Below are 19,408 nucleotides of genomic sequence, written 5' to 3'. Positions count from 1 at the left end.
AAAAGATCACTTTTTACTGGAACAAGCATCATGACATATGATATAAAATGAGGTATTAAAACGGCTAAATTTACCCTTAACACCTGTGTAGAGCAGTCATAATGCAAAAAGAGGGTGACAGTGTCACTTTAACTGGACAAGCCCTACATGCTTAAAGTGACTCTGTACCCACAATCTGACCCCCCCAAAACAATTGTACCTTCGGATAGCTGCTTTTAATCCGAGATCTGTCCTACGTTCCGTTTGGCAGGTGATGCAGTTATTGTCCAAAAAACAACTTTTAAACTTACAACCCTGTGCCCTACGGGAGTATCTGTGCCCTAACTTTGTACCACCCCTCCGTCCCTCCTCCCCACCCTCATCATTAGGAATGCCACTGGAACATTTGCACAGGTGTCTTAACGTTCCAGCACATGGGTTGGGCTCTCCAGCACAGAGGTGTTGTGCCAGCCTAACGCATACACAATCCAGGCCACTCCCGTAAGGCACAAGGCTGCCAGTTTAAAAGTTGCTTTTTTAGCACAATAACTGCATCACCTGTCAAACGGACCGCAGGATAGATCTTGGATTAAAAGCAGCTATCTGAAGGTACAAGCAGTTTGGGGGGGTCAGATTGTGGGTACAGAGTCTCTTTAACTGTTCTAGAGTCCTCATTATCTTCTAAGAGCTATAGTGCTTTTATTTTTCCATCTACAAGGACCATGTAAGGACTTGATATCTTTACTTATACATTAGTCCGAAAACAACAATATGCATGTTTACATAGCGTCTTTAACCCTTAGGGGACACAGCCAGTTTTTATTTTTGCATTTTTGTTTTTCCCTCCTCGTGTATATAAGGCCATAGCGCCTGCATTTTTCCACCTAGAGACCCAAGTGAGCCCTTATTTTTTGCGCAACTAATTGTACTTTGCTATGGCAGATGTAATTTTTGCCTAAAATGTGCTGGGAAACCAGAAAAAAATTCAAAGTGTGGTGAAATTGAAAAAAAAAACGCATTTCTTTTATTTGGGGGAAATGTGTTTTTACGCCATTCACCCTGGGGTAAAACTGACTTGTTATATATGTTCCTCAAGTTGTTACGATTAAAACGATATGTAACATGTATAACTTATATTGTATCTGATGGCCTGTAAAAAATTCAAACCGTTGTTAACAAATATACGTCACTTAAAATGGCTCCATTCCCAGGCTTATAGCGCTTTTATCCTTTGGTCTATGGGTCTGTGTGAGGTGTCATTTTTTGCGCCATGATGTGATCTTTCTATCGGTACCTTGATTGCGCATATATGACTTTTTGATCGCTTTTTATTACAATTATTCTGGATTTGATGCGACAGAAATTGCGCAATTTTGCACTTTGGGATTTTTTTGCGCTGACGCCGTTTACCGTGTGAGATCAGGAATGTGATTAATTAATAGTTTGGGCGATTACGTACGCGGCGATAGCAAACATGTTTGTTTATTAATTAATTTATTTATTTTTATTTATAAAATGGGGAAAGGGGGGTGATTCAGACTTTTATTAGGGGAGGGGGTTTTGTGTTATTAAAAATACATTTTTCTTTTACTTTACACATATACTAGAAGCCCCCCTGGGGGACTTCTAGTATATGTACTCTGATCTCTCATAGAGATCCATGCAGTATAGTTATACTGCATGAATCCATGAGATCGGTGTTCTATTGCTTTTGGCTGCTGCAGCCAAATGCAATAGAATGCCGAGCCGGGATCAGCGCCATTACGGCGCAGACCCCGGCCCGGGAAGGATGCGGGGATCGCCCCCCCGCAATCGCGCCGCAGGGGGGCGATCCCCCCACTAGACCACCAGGTATGCGTTTTAAGAAGTATTTAGAAGCAGCTGTCAACTTTGACAGCTGCTTCTAAGTACTTAATTAGCGGGCACGGCGATCGGACCGTGCCCGCTAATAGCCGCGAGCCCGGGCTACACGCGGCACCCGGGATCGCGGCAGTTCAGAGGGTGGTCGCCGCGCGACCCCCCTCTGAACTCCCATAGCGGCACGAGGACGTTCAATAACGTCCTGGTGCAGCTATGGGTTAATGTTTTACAAAAAAAAGTTTTCTGTAAATTTATTTTTTGTAAATAATTACGACTAAAATTGTCATATTGTAACTCTTTTATGTTTTTATTTTTTAACCTATGGGTCTGTATGGGATGGAATCTTTTGCTCCATATCATCTAGCTTCTATTGGTATAAAATCTGTGAAGATGAAATGTTTTTATCACTTTTTATTTATTACATTTTTTATAAATGTTACAAAAAACAGCAATCCTGGCATTTTTCCCCCTCTTTACGCTATTGTTAGATTTGAATAGATTGGACAACTACACATGCTACTATATGTTTATTTATTTTTTTCATGTTTTATTTGTATAATGGGAAACGTATACAAAATCTTCAACGAGAGTGCACACCTATAGATTCTAATGGGAACAAGTATTGCAGTGGATTTACTGCAATATGCGCAGCATGACGTCCGCTGTGTTAAGTGTGAACCTACCCTTAAAGCGACTCTGTACCCACAATCTGACCCCCCAAACCGCTTGTACCTTCAGATAGCTGCTTTTAATCCTAGATCTGTCCTGGGGTCCATTCGGCAGGTGATGCAGTTATTGTTCTAAAAAAACAGCTTTTAAACTTGCAGCCCTGTGTTAAATTTGCGTGGCCTAGAGTGTGTGTGTCCAAGCCTTGTGCCGCCTCTCCACCCCACCCTCCTCATCATTTGGAATGCCCTGTATTGCTGTATATGCAGTATTTTTCCTATTCATTACCTGTGTAAACACTGCACATGCGCTGGATTGTTAAGGCACCTGTGCAGTGTTCACACAAGTGATGAATAGTAAAAATATTGCATTCCTAATGATGAGGAAGTTGGGGAGGAGGGATGCAGAGACCGTGCAAGGCTTGAGCGCACACACTCTAGGCCATGCCAATTTGACACAGGGCTGCAAGTTTAAAAGCTGTTTTTTTATGACAATAATTGCATCACCTGCTGAACGGACCCCAGGACAGATCTAGGATTAAAAGCAGCTATCTGAAGGTACAAGCGGTTTGGGGGGTCAGATTTTGGGTACAGAGTGGCTTTAAGAAGCTATTGAAAAATGACTGTATTTGATGGTTTATTGTGGTGTTCACTTTTTCTTTTACAGCATATAACAAGTGGCTATGGACAGCCAAAAGAACTGAAGATGAGTTCCAATATCTTCATGAAACGAGTCGTGATGGTTGCTTGTCCACCAGGAAGGGACCTTTAATTTAAGCAATGTTTTTTGCTTAGTTTTATATAATTGTGTATCATGTTTAAAATAGGACACTCTTTATATTTAGCCACAGTTCAATTTCTTATTTAATGGAAGAAGCCTAATTTTGCTGGACAGAAAAATGTTTTATGTGACTACAGGTAGATGTGAGCACAGTATAAGTTATGTTGTTTCCCTCCCTCAATAAATATGTACAGGCAATTGCTGTGCAGTTTAAATTTTTACTAACATCCTACAGTGGTTGCTGGTGTCTTATGTGAAGTCTTTTTGTTGTATTTCTTTTGTACTTTGTAATTTACTTTTAAGCAGCAGCTGGTGACTATATATTCATTGAATTCTAATTGGGTCCCCTGTGTACTTCTCATTTTTTGATTCATATGCCATTATAATAAAAATTGGAATTAAGGAAAACCTCTTTCCATAACTAAGTTCATGATGAAACATTGCATTATCACACTGTAACACGGAGCTTGACAATAGTACATGGGAGGGGGGGGGGCAAATTAATCATAATGCGTATCAGGTGTAGAAAAGTCCCCCAACTTTTCATCAAAACCCTTTTTTGCCGAAACAGTCTGCAGCTGTTTGCTGTCTGTGCCGCTTGGTTGGGTGGGGCAGCGGGCATCATATTCATTACAATTTACAATGTAAATAATTACTGAAATCTATGTCCTTCCTGAGCTACCATAGATTTCAGTGAGGGTGCACAGGCAGTGTGTGCCTCTATATCAGGGGTGGGGAACCTCCGGCCCGCGGGCCGCATCCGGCCCCTGAGACCTCCCAATGTGGCCCGCAGCTCCCCTGTGATGCGCGCCGCTCTGGAGGAGGAAGGAGCCGGCATACACAGCATCCTCCGGTGTCTGTGACAGCTGCCGGACACAGGAGGATGCTGTCTATGACGGCTTCTTCCCCAGCAGAGCGGCGCGTGTCTTCAGTCTCCTGCGGGCCGCGCGCGATGACGTCATTTCATCGCGCGCCGCCTGCAGGAGAAGACCGGCACAGACGACCTGGGACAGAAGAGGACATGGGCAGCGTGGGAGCGGAGGTAAGGTGAGTGGGATGTTTATTTTTTTTATTTGGGGGTTAACTAGGCCACCAGGGACATGCCTGATGGGGGTTAACTAGGCCACCAGGGACATGCCTGATGGGGGTTAACTAGGCCACCAGGGACATGCCTGATGGGGGTTAATTAGGCCACCAGGAACATGCCTGATGGGGGTTAACTAGGCCACCAGGGACATGCCTGATGGGGGTTAACTAGGCTACCAGGGACATGACTGATGGGGGTTAACTAGGCCTACCAGAGGCATCACTGGGGGGGTTAACTAGGCTACCAGGGACATGACTTGGGGGTTAACTAGACTACAAGGGGCATCACTGGGGGGTTAACTACAATAGCAGGGGCATCACTGGGGGTTAACTACAATAGCAGGGGCACTAGGGGAACAATACTTTGCCTTGCCCCGGGTGCTGCAAACCCACGCTACTAACTGCCGCACACGGTATGCGGCCCTCGAATGATTTTATTAATGCCCGACCGGCCCTCGACATGGAAAAGGTTCCCCACCCCTGCTCTATATAAACTCACTGTGCCTGTGCACTTATGGTGAATTACCGAAGACCTGCGTATGAGATGCCAAAAGCTTACCCTGTGCCAAAGGTTAGTGAAGGTTAAATGAGACAGCCACTGTTTGTGCCAAGTTTATGACCGCGTGTGTGCAATTTTGTTATGTTTGGCGTGGGAAAAGAAAACATTCAAAAGGCATAATATGGACCACTTCCCATTTAGAACAATTTTGATTCCCCCCAGAGTGATATCCAAATCAAATGGAATTTTCTTTGTGAATATAAAAGAACTCTGTCCAGTAGATTTTAAAAGCCTGTTAGAAAAAGAAAAGATTGGTTAGGTATTTAAATGGAGGGAACATGCTATCACATAATGTACACCTTAGTAAGCCTGGAAGGTCAGGATTGGATATTTTATGACCACTTATTAGAGGGAATCTGTCAGATGTAATTCACATTCTGAACTTCTTAGGCTGCATTCCCACGTTCCGTGATCCTGACAGATCACGGAAGTGGAATGCATGTACCGGAGTCCCCCCGCGCCTGGACAGCATCTGTAATTAGATGCTGGGAGCGGAGGAGACTGTATTCATAAGCGCCTCTCTGTAATGAATCAGCCGCGCGGTGCTGTTACTACAACGCGGTGCTTATGAATACAGTCTCCCCAGCTCCCAGCATCTAATTACAGATGCTGTCCGTGCGTGGGGGGACTCCGGTACATGCATTCCACGTCCGTGATCCGTCAGGATCACGGAACGTGGGAATGCAGCCTTACACTGCTAGGTTAGGGCAACACACACTACTTTTCATATATCCATCTGTGCCTTCAGAACAATTCTTTTATTTCCTAGTACAAACCATCCCAAAGTCTTGCCAAGATCCTTAGTTATCCAGCATTAGAAAAACATGGCCACGACTCTTGTCAGTTTTGGAGGGTTTTTCTGCTCCGTTCCATTGGAGTGAATGGAGCTTAATTGCAAACCTCACCTTAACTGTAGATGAGTCATATTGTCTAAGGAAGAAAGTAGCCATGTTTTTCTAATGCCGGATAACACCTATAAGTGCTCAGTGCTGTAACTCCTCCTCGCTTCTTCTCCCATAACTGACCCTGCCTGATTGGAATTTAATTTCCAGCTGTCAAGCAGCCATTAGCATTTCAAGAGCTTGGAAAGGATGTGACACCTGAGAATAGGCCCCTTTTGACATGTCCGCGTCAGGTAATCCTGATAAGAAGGCTTCAGAAAACAATTAGGATTTCCTGAGAGTAATCAGTATAGTTAGGAGATCATCAATACCTTCAGGATTTTCTGATCAGAATAAAAAAAATGTAGTGTTTAGTATTTCCCATTTTGATATGACCGCACCACCAGAGAGAGGGACTCTGCCCCCAGCGAGAGGAAACCTGAATAAATAAAAAGGCAGGCCCCCTTTCCATCCTTAGTGGTTTCCTGTCCTCGAATGAAGCCAGGAGCAGAGCAAAGTGGGTTCTACACATCTTAGTGCTAGGCTACCATGGTATCGGTGGCCTGGGGTGAACTTGGGTGTCTACTATTTTAGGGTCAAAGTTCGGATCTCTGATTCCACCTCCCTTTTTACCACAGATATGGGGAGGATAAAGCAGAGGCAGTAGGCTTGCGTTGCGAAAGGCTGCAGTTACAGACAGCGGAAGCCAGAAGTATATCAGCAGGAAGTGATTACAGTGCAAGGTGCCAAAATATGACATCACATTTATTTTTTTACTCTGCCTCTCCTGGGAGCCAGCCAGCATCACCACTCTACAGGACTATCAACCCAAGCTTGAGTTCCAGTGTTAAACCCAGCAAGGATCTGGTAGGACCTCAGCTCCATGATACTTGGGAACTGGAGTTGGATGCTTTTTTTTTCCCTCCATATTTTTAAAAACGGGAGACTCCTAGAAAAGCACAAAAAAAAAGTTTTTTGTTTTCTTCCAGAGACAGCTCCACTCTTGTCTCCAGTTCAGGTGTGGTTCGCAATTAAGCTCAATTCACTTGAATAGAACTGAATGATGGTGCGTTTATACAGAATGATTATTGTTCAAATTTTCACGGTAACTATCGCATTTAAGCAATTATCGGCTCGTGTAAACACAGTGAACGATCAAGCGACGAGCGAAAAATTGTTCATTGTGATCTTTTAACATGTTCTCAAATCGTCGTTGGTCGTTCTCTAAAAATCGCTATCGCTTTCACTGATTCACCCTATGTGTGAGATCTTAAAACGATCACAATAACGATTTTTTTTCAAACGATGTATCATTCTGTCTAAACGCTGATCGTTTTAAAAAAGTTACTTTTGAAATCATTGTTCGATTGCCTGAATTATCGCCCCATGTAAATGCACCATTACACCTGCACCCAAACTGAAGACGAGTGGTGCTGTCTCTGAAAAAGTGGGCATGTTTTTGTAGTGCTGGATAACCATGTAATATAATAATGTTTCAGGTGCCTGCGTAGCTAGCTGCCTTTTTAAGGTGCGTTTACACAAACAGATTTATCTGATTGATTTTTGAAGCCACAGCAAGGAATGGATTAGAAAAGAGGAGAAATCTCAGTGTTTCCTTTATGACCTGTTCCCTGTTTAGTATGTTCCTGGTTTTGGCTTCAAAAATCTGTCAGATAAATCTGTGTAAACGCACCATTAGTTGGGCTAATGGTGCGTTTACACAAAGATTTATCTGACAGACCTTTGAAGCCAATGCTAGGTACAGACTATAAGCAGGGAACGGGTCATAAAGGAAACACTGGAATCACTCCTCTTTTCAAACCTATTCATGGCTTTGGCTTCAAAAAATCTGTCAGATAAATCTCTTTGTGTAAACACACCATTAATCAGTTGGGGACCTCAGGTGTAGCTTAATCAGCTAACACCCTTATGGTGTGTTTACACAGAGAGCTGTATCTAACAGATTATTGAAGCCAAAGCTGGGAATGGATTTGAAAAGGGGAGAAAACTCATTCTTTCCTTTATGACCTGTTCTGTTAATAGTCTGTTCCTGGCTTTGGCTTCAAAAATCTGTCAGATAAATTTCTGTGTAAAGGCACCATTAGGCTCAGGGCTGTGGAGTCGGTAAGGCGCAACTCCACCTCCTTCATAAATGGCCAGTCATATACCAGGGGAGTTATTTATCACACTGGCTCAGCAGCTTCTTCCTAATGTCCTACAGGATCCTGGGGCGACTTCTGAGGGAATAAAGAAAGATATAAGGCAGCTTCTCCTGTGTGTGCAGTGGATGCAGCCAGTCTCCAGCCTCCATGTCCTGAACAACTCACAAGTAGACTAGATGGAGCAGGTGATCTTTTCCTGCTGACAGTCTTCTATGTTTTGATAAGGTTAAATTTATATGTTGACCTCTCTCTATGGAGAGAAGCTGAAAACCCAGGTAAAGGATGGTTTTTAAATTATATCTAGAGTTGGAATCTGCAGTATTACCAGCTCGTTACTTATAAGTCACTGACACAGATAAGACAATGTATCATGATTATAAGCCTGGAGAAAATGGCCCAAGTTTTATTATGGTCATCACATTTTATAGACAGATAAAATATAGGGTGGTAACAAATGCTAATAAGACATAGATGAGGCGGTGCTAGTGATTTAGATATTCAGTCATGCGCAATGGCATCTATATTAGTATTCATTATTATTATTCAAAAAGGTTAAAACAATACATTCTGTACAAAGATACTTTTTCATGAATCCAAGAGCACAATGTAGTTGTTTTCCATAAATTGTTTATAGATAGGAGTCTCTGGGTCCTTGGGGATTGTGTCTACAAATGATAACTTTCCAGGAGTTAATCTCAGTGACGTGCTTCCAGCATTCCTCTTCTTCATCCAGAACATCTCTCTGTCACCCTCTGATCATCTCCAGTCTCTTAAGAGGGCAATATATATAGGTGTAGTCATATAGGTACGGTGCAAGTAGGTAAAATCCCATAATCTGGCCTTATCATTCCCCCATTTGACATCCGTGAAGCCTTGGACTGGAATCACTGTGGTTGGAACATAGCCAGAGGTTCCAAAGATTCTGTCTGAGCCGCGGGTTGCTCAGGGGTCACATCTTCTCCATAGGGTGAACCCATCCTCCAAGTACTTGTCCAGCATCCAACCTCCAGAAATGTCCAGGCGACACAGATTCAAGAGAACTGATAACAGAAAGAAACATAATCACGTTAGTTACCTATATGATGGTAGACCTTCTTTTTGTTCGTCAAGGTTTTATACGAGAGAGAATACACATAAACAGTTTTACTGACTAACAGATCAGTATTATGCATAAGACCACTTGGATGAGACCCTGAAGGACTCCCATTAGTTTATGGGCATCACCATAGGATAGACAAAAATAGTACCATACGTTTTATTGAAAGTTATAGATGGCGGAACAAACTTACAGTGGATGCAATAGGAAGATCTGCAATAACCGAAAGAAAATACTAAACAATGGGTGAGTCTGTACAGTATACATCAATATACAGCTTAGTTACAACAAAACAAATAAAAGCTTATTATCAATACCCAAAATAACATATATATATATATATATATGACAAATACCTCTCCGGATTTTATCAAAATAACCAAATCTTATTGTCTTATCACTGCATATAACAGACGTGACTCTATAACAAGGACTCGACCACTTCAGCATCATGTGGGTATTGGAAAATCACAACAACTAACTTTAAAAAGTTTCTGAAAAGGGAAAGTTTAGATGTGAGCAAATTTTATCTCATAGCAAAAGCAAAAATAAAAAGTTGATTGACACATAAACTAAAAACAGCATAACAGATAAATGCAATAAGATCTCCACAATGTGACCTACTATGTAACCACTAGATTCACTTATAATAACCAGATAATGAATTCACACTCGTCAGTAAGAGATTCTCAGAATTTCCACTTCTTTTTAGTCTTTTTACTTCATTTTGTACCTAGAAAACATCTTTATGATTAGATCACACAGGACTAATGACTGGTCACATCTCTTCCTGTAAATAATCTAATAGTATAATACATAGACCAATAATATGAAGTAACTGGGGGCTTATTACCGATATAATATTTGGATCCTACTGAATTGTCTCTTGTTTCACTGAGATCACATATTACACATAAAATAACCACCATAGAAATAAAAGCAAAGTGTAAACGATACATCACCTAAGGTTTCAAAGCCTTTTTATGAGAATTATATATCATATGATCCTTTTTGTAATAGTAGCATTGGTATGGATCCTTTATCCTTAAACCCATCTTTTGACTGACAGGCCTCTTTACAGACACTTGGATTCTTGGCCTCAGTTATATCGCTTCTTTTAAGGCCACTAGTATCACCTCAGACATTGGCTTTGTCGTCTCCCGTGGTTTTGGCTTGACCTGTAAAGAAGACACCAATACAGACAAGGACATACCTATATGGACCACCTGTGGCAGCTGGATGACGTCCACTTACATTCCCTGAAACAGGCAGGAAGATGACAGACTATGCAGACAGGCACTTTACGGTGTTACTTACAGCAGGTTATGACAGGTGTAGATAATACAGCCATACACAACCCTCTCTGCTATATTTGTTGACCCCTGGGCCGCCCAATGTGAGGATACTACATCACATTACACATGGCTTCCTTCTGCTGGTTTTGTTAGATAACTTACAGTGGGATACAAGGCAGGCGGCAAATACAGTTACTTACTGTCTGACATCATCTTTACCCTGTACCTCCTCTCCATCCGCTGGTCTCACAGCTTGTCGCTGATTGTCTCTGGAAAAGACTTAAAAACAAACAGATCCACATCTCCCCCTCCACCTGTACACTATGTACGGTTACCTCAGGAAGAGACCGGAAACATCTCCCCCTCCACCTGTACACTATGTACGGTTACCTCAGGAAGAGACTGGAAACATCTCCCCATTCCCTTGTACGCTTTGTACGCTGTTACCTTGGGAAGAGCACAGAAACCACCGCATCACCAGCTTCATCCATCATCCATCACCATTTAGGCTTCAGGGTTTGTCTGCGTGAATGTTGCGTCAGCCGCTCTATAGCAGCTTTTCTTCTTCTTTGAACAGTTTTTTTTTCTACAAGTGTTTTTGGTAAGCCCAGGGACCAAACAAATCTCTAATTTGCCAATTAACCCATAATTGTGGGCTTCATATAGACATCTGCACAGTCACCTCCAACCATCCTACATGTCTCAGTGATTGTCCTCACCTCCAGCTTATGGCAGGAGCGGTTTCTGCAGTGGAACGTCACGCTGCATGGCGGTCACCATATATCCTTGCGTCTTGTGTCATCCATCTTTGAAAAGTCTGAGATAATCTACAATAAAAAACTTTTAAACTTTCATTAATATTTGAGCTTTCAATTACATTTTCATCTTTCACAATTTAAAATATCAAACACAATAAGTAATAAAAACATCCTTATTCAAAAATAAAAAATTTGTACGGTGTTTAAAAAAATTTTAAAACATCAAAATTGGCTACTCCATCAAAATTGGCTGCTCCCATTTCCATTCACCTCTATCCCCTCCCCCATTTGAATCTACATCAAGAGGCAACAGAGATGCTGGATTCAATAAGGAGTGCAGACTGGAGCCATGGATATGGGTTTGGCTTTACTAGGGATAAAACAATACATATATATTCATGAGCTAGTCTGCCATAATCATCACAAAACTGTTAACCCTAAAAATAAAAACATTAAAAAAAATAATTAAACATTGTACACTCGTCCCATATTAACCTTCTTTTGATAAAAAAAATTAATCAGCTGAAATGAATATTCCTTCAATCCGCTGCTCTTATCAGTAAACAGAACGCTCTGTACCTCACTTCTAACCTTGAGCAGTGAGCAGTAAAATCATAGATACAAGAGTTAAAACTTCTTGGAAGTTTTTTTTTTGTTTTTTTTTTCTAACATCCTTGAAGTTACAGAAGATATCAGCGCTGTGCTCTTATACACCAGACTGTAACCTTGGACAGTGGCACACATACTTATAACTTAGTAGGAAAAAAACCAATTTGCGTAGAACTTATTAGGATAGATGTGTACACATATATACACATATACATATAAAGACTTGTTAAATAAAGTTACATAGAAATATATATTACAGTAGTAAGTTACTACTCCTTAGAAATATATATATTTTACTGTAGTAAACTACTTCTTCTTTGAAATATCATACGTTGGGGACACACACTTAAAGAAAATCTGCTTACAATATATATTGGGATACATATATATATATACCTACAAAATACGTTTTAAATAAAAATGTGTAAGTTACAGTAATAAGTTACTACAGGCTCCTTATACCATTGGGTTCTTAATAAGTGCACAAAATTCTGCGTTTGATCTTTACCAATTATCACTTTTTTCTTGACATTCCTAATAAAACGTACTTTTTCTCTTTGACTCCTCCTACTGACACTTCCGTATAACAATCTTATACACTAACAGGTCTAATAGACCTGGCTCCTTCAAACAGTCTCATTGCTTTTCCTTTCAACAAACCTTTGTCTAACTTTCCTCACCCTCAGGTAATAACATTTCTTAATAAATGTGCAAAACAGTTGTTAGACTCTATCGGAGAGTCCTGTGCCCGCCCCCTCAGTGACACTAAGCAGTATGGGCGGAGGACAGAAATGCCAGGAGTTAAAATGGCCTCCGGACTAGATAACCAGATATAGGGGTGTTGGCTTAGGGCATGGTTTTAAGACGTCACAATTATAATACAGATGTGAATGATATGAGGGAGTGGTCGGCTTTCAGTCGCCATCTTTGATTACAAAAAAAATGGCGTACATTAATAAGCAAATGTTCCACGGTCGGGACAACAGAAAATGATCAACATTTTGTAACAAGTCACATACTACTTCTAAAGGGGAACACCAGCTTAGTAAGACTGGCTGAAATATAGTATATAATGTAGGAGCGTACATTACATTACACTAACAGCTCTGATTCTTTTTTTTCTCTCTAACTCTGCTTGCATGTGATCTGCAGCCCTCAGAGCTGTTTAATGACCTTGTACAAAACATAACAAATAACACACACAAAAAAAACTTTGTATGCTGCTTCACTACGCAGCATTAATTAACCTCTTTTCAGCTCTCTCAGTACTGTATCTAGCAATGAGCTGGACTGTTCTCCTTGTCTGAGTACGTGGCTTTGTACTTAGACACTTACATGGCACTGTACACTATTTGAGGTTAGGCTGCCCACTTCAAAAAGGCATTGGTCTTACTATCAGGTCAGGGGCACTTTAAATCAAAGTAACTACTTCAACAGCTGACCAAGGGGAAGATTCCTGCAGAGCAAAGGGTCTATACGCCACCATTGAACATAGGTTGGCTTTTTGCAGGATCTGGGGTTTGTATACAGATATAAACTGGGTACAATGGTGTAACATAATGATGTGGCTTGGGTCTGCCACACACACTACAATATTCTGTCTTATCTAGATCTTGTTGGTCACCGGCACATGTCCACCCAGCTAGACCTGTGCTTCCCACCCATTATCCTGAATGTTTTCCTTCTGTCTGACCCTCTGGCTCTCATCTATCTACTCCACACCCTCCCCTCTTAGAACTCTAATCCTTGATTCCCCCTTAGGAATAGTACTTACATTGACCCCTAAGGTTCCTGGAAATTCCAAGGACCCATTTGCCCTGCATGTTACATGTAGGTCTGGTTACCTACCCACAAGGCAAAAATAAGTGTGCACAGGAGTGTGAGTGGTTTCCCAGGTGTTGGTCAGAGAGCCAGAGGTTGGTGGGGCTAAGGCATGTATCTGCCTTCATATCAAACCTCCTAAAGATCTGTTCTAGATCTTGCACTGCATCTTCTCATGCCCGTCGCTAACTATCTCTTAGCTATTCAATTTCCCATAGCCCTCCCATAAAGATGATGAGTTCCTGTTTTTTAGTGAACATCTGTCCCATTCTCGCACCCAGCCCTAGGTAGCTTATTGGGGATTGTCCAGACCTATCTAGGTCTTATAGTAGGCTCCTGCTTGCGGCGGGATGCCTTCCCTCTTTGCCATCCTCCTAAGCGGCGAGAATAATCCACGGGTCTATTGATCCATGGCGCCTACATCTTGTACCGAATCGACAGGGTACAAGCAAGGAGTGGAATTAATACAAGTACTATTTCCACTGGTCACCGAACAGATTGTTTTCACTTCCGGAACCCATTCATACAGAGAGTCTATGCGCCTACTGTCCGTGACCTTGCAGCTGCTCTCGATGCCATGCTGTATTACAAGGGTTAAGCATTAATCACAGCCTCCCCGTAAGGACGTAGAAGTGAATAAGTTCGGCAATCCCTTTCCTTAATTCAGCATAAATACAGCAACAGCTTATCTCAATCACACCACAGTTTGCGACGGCAATGCAGCACTTTAACCTTGTCCTATCCTGGGTTACAGAGTTCTTTGTCTAACAAATAGACTTAGCTTTACAAACATATATAGAGAACGCAGGTGTGACGGGAATCTGATTAGATCCGTTCCCCTGAGGTGCAGATAGTACGTAAGAAAGGAAAGTCTTTCTTACCTGGCCAGTTATATCTGCGCGTCCGATGACGGATAAATCACCGCATCCCGTCAGTCTGCGTTCTGGTTGCAAGAGGCTGAGTCCCGGTTCGGACGCCAAAATGATAAGGTTAAATTTATATGTTGACCTCTCTCTATGGAGAGAAGCCGAAAACCCAGGTAAAGGATGGTTTTTAAATTATATCTAGAGTTGGAATCTGCAGTATTACCAGCTCGTTACTTATAAGTCACTGACACAGATAAGACAATGTATCATGATTATAAGCCTGGAGAAAATGGCCCAAGTTTTATTATGGTCATCACATTTTATAGACAGATAAAATATAGGGTGGTAACAAATGCTAATAAGACATAGATGAGGCGGTGCTAGTGATTTAGATATTCAGTCATGCGCAATGGCATCTATATTAGTATTCATTATTATTATTCAAAAAGGTTAAAACAATACATTCTGTACAAAGATACTTTTTCATGAATCCAAGAGCACAATGTAGTTGTTTTCCATAAATTGTTTATAGATAGGAGTCTCTGGGTCCTTGGGGATTGTGTCTACAAATGATAACTTTCCAGGAGTTAATCTCAGTGACGTGCTTCCAGCATTCCTCTTCTTCATCCAGAACATCTCTCTGTCACCCTCTGATCACGCTCTGATCATCTCCAGTCTCTTAAGAGGGCAATATATATAGGTGTAGTCATATAGGTACGGTGCAAGTAGGTAAAATCCCATAATCTGGCCTTATCAGTTTCTAACTAAATATTCACCATACAAGAAACACTGCTAACACTGCCAGATACCTGTAATATAGAGGTCAGCCATAGTGATATAGAGAGGGGGTCACACAGTGATATAGAAGGTCACTGTGGGGGCATGCAATAGCACACACACACACCCACACAGCCTGCTGCAGCCATAGCACACACCATACACACAAACAACCTGCGGCCATAGCACACACAGCCTACTGCAGCCATAGTAAAAACACACAGCCTGCTGTAGTCATAGCACACACACACAGCCTACTGCAGCCATAGCACGCGCACACACACACACACACAGCTACAGGCATAGAACACGGAAGAAAAACACAATCGTCTCCCAGAGAGGAAACACCACACTGAGGACAGAGGTTACTGCTATACTACTTATGTCTTCTCCTCCTCCTCCATATTACACAGGATATCTTCATATTACACTGCTGCTCATATACAGTCATCCAGCATCCAGGAAGAGAACAGAATAGATCTACCCCCACACAATGGATTCTTCCAGCTCAAAAACAAACTGCCAAATAATGACTGACAACTTTTCCATGACCACCCTTATGCAATAGGGCCAGTGTCCTATTAGAATGTTGCTCATAATATATATTCATGAGCAAAACTTGTAAAGTTCATATTAAAATTCAATTCTACATTTTTTAAAGCGGGAGTCGGAACATTTTTTTTCCAACTCCAGCCAAAGCTAGCTCCGACTCCAGCGAAAACTAGCTCCAACTCCGACTCCACAGCCCTGATTAGGGTTATTTCCAAATCAGCTGATTTCTCTTGTTCAGCTGTAAAGCCTATTTGGTTGAGCTGTGTTCACAGATTTGTACTTTCATTGCAGTGTCACTGTCATCATGGAGGCGTGTGAAAGTTTTGATCGCACAGTAAATCAAAAAAGCACATTGGACTGGCACTGCTCCTCTTAGCTCTCTGGAATAGTTCCACAGACTTTGCAATCAACACCAGGGGTCTTCGCATTAAAAGGGATTATTCAGCGGCACAAAAACATGGCCCCCTTCTTCCAGAGACAGCACCACTCTTGTCTCAAGTTTAGGTGATTTGTAACTCTGTTCCATAGAAGTGATTGGAGCTTAAAGTGACAATGTCACCTCCTTTTTGCGAGTGGGTGGGGCCTTGCGGTATTAGTGCCACTTGGCCCCGCCCATTGCGCCACATTGGCCCTGCCCCCTTGTCGGCCATTGGAACAGGCTGGCCTAAAGGTCTAGGCCCCACCCCCTCTAGGGCGGCCCACCAATGGGCGTCAAGGGGCCGCAAGGCCCAGCCCACTTAACAGTTGATAAAAGATCACTTTTTACTTGAGCAAGTACCACGACGTATGATATAAAATAAGGTATGAAAAACGCTAAATTTACCCTTTACACCTGTGTAGAGATGTCAGAATGCACAAAGGGGGTGACAGTGTCACTTTAACTGCTGGGGATCCACCAAGTGTGTTTGTACCATAATACAGAAAAGGAGAAGGATAAGCCATAAGTAGTGTAACAGTAACCTCTGTCCGCTATGTGTTTTTTTTTCTCTCTGGGAAAAGATTGTGTTTTTCTTCAGTGTGCGTGTTATAGAGAAGCAGAAATTAAAGGGGTTTTCTGGGCAACAGTGAACAATCCGAGGGGTGGTGGGATCATCATAAAGAAGTCCTATTTACCTGTCCTCCGTGGTGCAGCGTCAAGGCTCATGGTCCCCGATCCTTTGATATCACTGCCCCACTCAGAAATGCTCAGTTAGTGAGGCGGGACACAGATGCTGTCACTGACTGGCTGAGTGGGTATTTCCTGTGGGGCTGTGTGATTCAGGAGCATGGACACTGACAGAGAGCTGATAAATCTGGGCCTATGTCTGACCACTGTATATCACAGGTACCTGGCATTGTTAGCAGTTTTTTTGTGTATAGATGGAGCAGGTGGTCTTTTCTAACCAACTATTCTCCAGTCTAGTTTTGAGTTGTTCAGGACATGGAGGCTGGAGACTGGCTGCATCCACTGCACACACACAAAGAGGAGAATCTGCTTTATATCTTTGCCCTATTCACTCAGAAACCCCAGGCTCATGTAGGACATTACACTGAAGCTTCTGAGCCAGATCTGCCTTACACCAGTGTGATGAATAACTTTCCTGATGTCTGATTGCCCATTTATGAAGGAGTCAGAGTCTGAGTTGGTCCCTGATAAAATTTAGGAGTCAGAGCTGCGGCTTACAGACGCCGCAGCCCTGGTCCCAGGAGGTCGTACTCCCATTTTGCAAAAATCCAAGGAATAATAGAGTTCCAGTCATAAAACAGTGGGAGGGCTGTGTTGCAGTATCTCAAGTATCAGAAAATTTAGAATATGTGTAATTTGCAGGGCCAATTAAGTGTAGAAGAATAGCTGGAGGTACCTTAACCAGATGTATCAGCCAAGCTATCCATATCCGTAAAGGGAAGTGAGCATTGCTAGAAACACTCCTGCGGGTGGTAATCAGCCCATGTAAGGGTAGGTTCACACTGAGGAATAGGTAAGGAATTGGGTGAGGAAATGAAGAGGAATCCGCTCTTATTTTAGCTTGAAATTCCTCCCGTAAAATATGTACAGAACAATGTTCTATTGTGTTCAATGGGATTTCTGCTCTGTAGTTCACACTGCAGATTTTCCAAGCAGAATTTTCTGCTGCTGTTCCGCTTTCTGCTCAAAGAATTGACATGTCAATTCTTTGGGCGGATTCTGCTAGAGGAATCCTATAGAAGTTAATGGGGGCTAAAGGTCCAGTTACACAGAGAGATTATCTGCCAAAGATTTCAAGCCAAAGCCAGGAATAGATTTGAAAAGAGGAGACATCTCAGGTTTTCCTTTATGTCCTGATCTCTGTTTATAGTCTGTTTCTGGCTTTGGCTTCAAATCTTAGGCAGATAATCTGCCAGATAACCTTTCTGTGTAAATGGACCCTTATGGTGCGTTTACACAGAGAGATTTATCTGACAGATTTTTCAAGCCAAATTCAGGAACAGACTATAAACAGGGAACAGGTCATAAAGGAAAGACTGAGATTTCACCTCTTTTCAAATCCATTCCTGGCTTTGGCTTTCAAAATCTGTCAGATAAATCTGTATGTGTAAACGCACCATTAGATTCTGCTGGCATTCCGCTTACATTCTCCTATTCTGCCAGAGCTGAATAAGCAAGGAATTTCTAGCAGAAAACTTTCCTCTACAAATCCTCGAGAATTCTTCAGTGTGAACCCACCCTAAGGCTGGGTTCACACTACGTATATTTCAGTCAGTATTGTGGTCCTCATATTGCAACCAAAACCAGGAGTGGATTAAAAACACAGAAAGGCTATGATCACACAATGTTGAAATTGAGTGGATGGCCGCCATTTAATGGCAAATATTTGCTGTTATTTTAAAACAACGGCTGTTATATTGAAATATTGGCAGTTATTTACTGTTATATGGCGGCCATCCACTCAATTTCAACATTGTGTGAACAGATCCTTTCTGTGTTTTTAATCCACTCCTGGTTTTGGTTGCAATATGAGGACCACAATACTGACTGAAATATACGTAGTGTGAACCCAGCCTCAAAGTGACACTGATCGGCCAAGGATGGGGTAAAATTTCCAATTCTCAGCTGATCGAGTCTTTAGACTTTTAAATTTATCCAGTGCATAAGATGGAAAATGTGTCATTCACAGGGTACCTAGTAAACTTTATTCCATTAAGATTAAGATTGTGCTTTAAAACAGTTACATTTTTATCTGAAATCCAGGTCCAGTCTCCAGAAGGCAGCTTTTTAGTCTAGAGCTGGTTGAGAAGAAGAGACAAAATGCAAAAAGTCCCTGTCACCTGCAGTCCCAACGAGGTACCCTTTAAGGCTAAGTTCACACATAGTAAGTTTCCTATTAACCCTTTGAGGACCAGGCCCAAAATGACCCAGTGGACCGCGCAAATTTTGATCTTTGCGCTTTCCTTTTTCCTCCTCTCCTTCTAAGAGCTCTAGCACTTTCAGTTTTCTATCTACAAGCCATGTGGGGGCTTGTTTTTTACAGGAATAGTTGTTCTTTGTAATGGCTTCTTTCATTTTACCATAACATGTATGCTGGAACCCCAAAATTATTATTTATGAAGATATAAATAGGTGAAATTGTAAAAAAGAATGCAATATGGTAACGTTAGGGGGGTTCCTGTGTCTACGTAATGCACTATATGGTAAAAGCGACAT

The 19,408-nt window shown here is 41.9% G+C and overlaps 1 protein-coding gene and 1 long non-coding RNA gene across 3 annotated transcripts in view; one reads left to right on the top strand and one right to left on the bottom strand.

The window, feature by feature from the left end:
* The window catches only part of LOC138783465 (uncharacterized), a 78,054-nt gene extending 74,361 nt beyond the window's left edge, over positions 1–3,693 (top strand). For both annotated transcript variants that reach the window (XM_069958188.1, XM_069958187.1), the window contains one exon: positions 3,172–3,693. The gene's annotated coding sequence lies outside the window, so the exon portion shown is untranslated. The remainder of the gene's footprint in view (positions 1–3,171) is intronic.
* Positions 3,694–8,341: 4,648 nt separating this feature from the next.
* Positions 8,342–14,423, bottom strand: LOC138783464 (uncharacterized). The gene is made up of 2 exons (XR_011361693.1): positions 10,755–14,423; positions 8,342–10,699 (listed from the first exon to the last, which is right to left on the bottom strand). It is a non-coding gene; the product is annotated as an uncharacterized lncRNA (long non-coding RNA).
* Positions 14,424–19,408: the final 4,985 nt, after the last annotated feature.

Source organism: Dendropsophus ebraccatus, chromosome 2 (genome assembly GCF_027789765.1).
Source record: "Dendropsophus ebraccatus isolate aDenEbr1 chromosome 2, aDenEbr1.pat, whole genome shotgun sequence".
Taxonomy (NCBI): Eukaryota; Metazoa; Chordata; class Amphibia; order Anura; family Hylidae; genus Dendropsophus; species Dendropsophus ebraccatus.
Note: the sequence above shows the minus strand (reverse complement) of the source record. Positions and strands in the feature narration are given on the sequence as shown.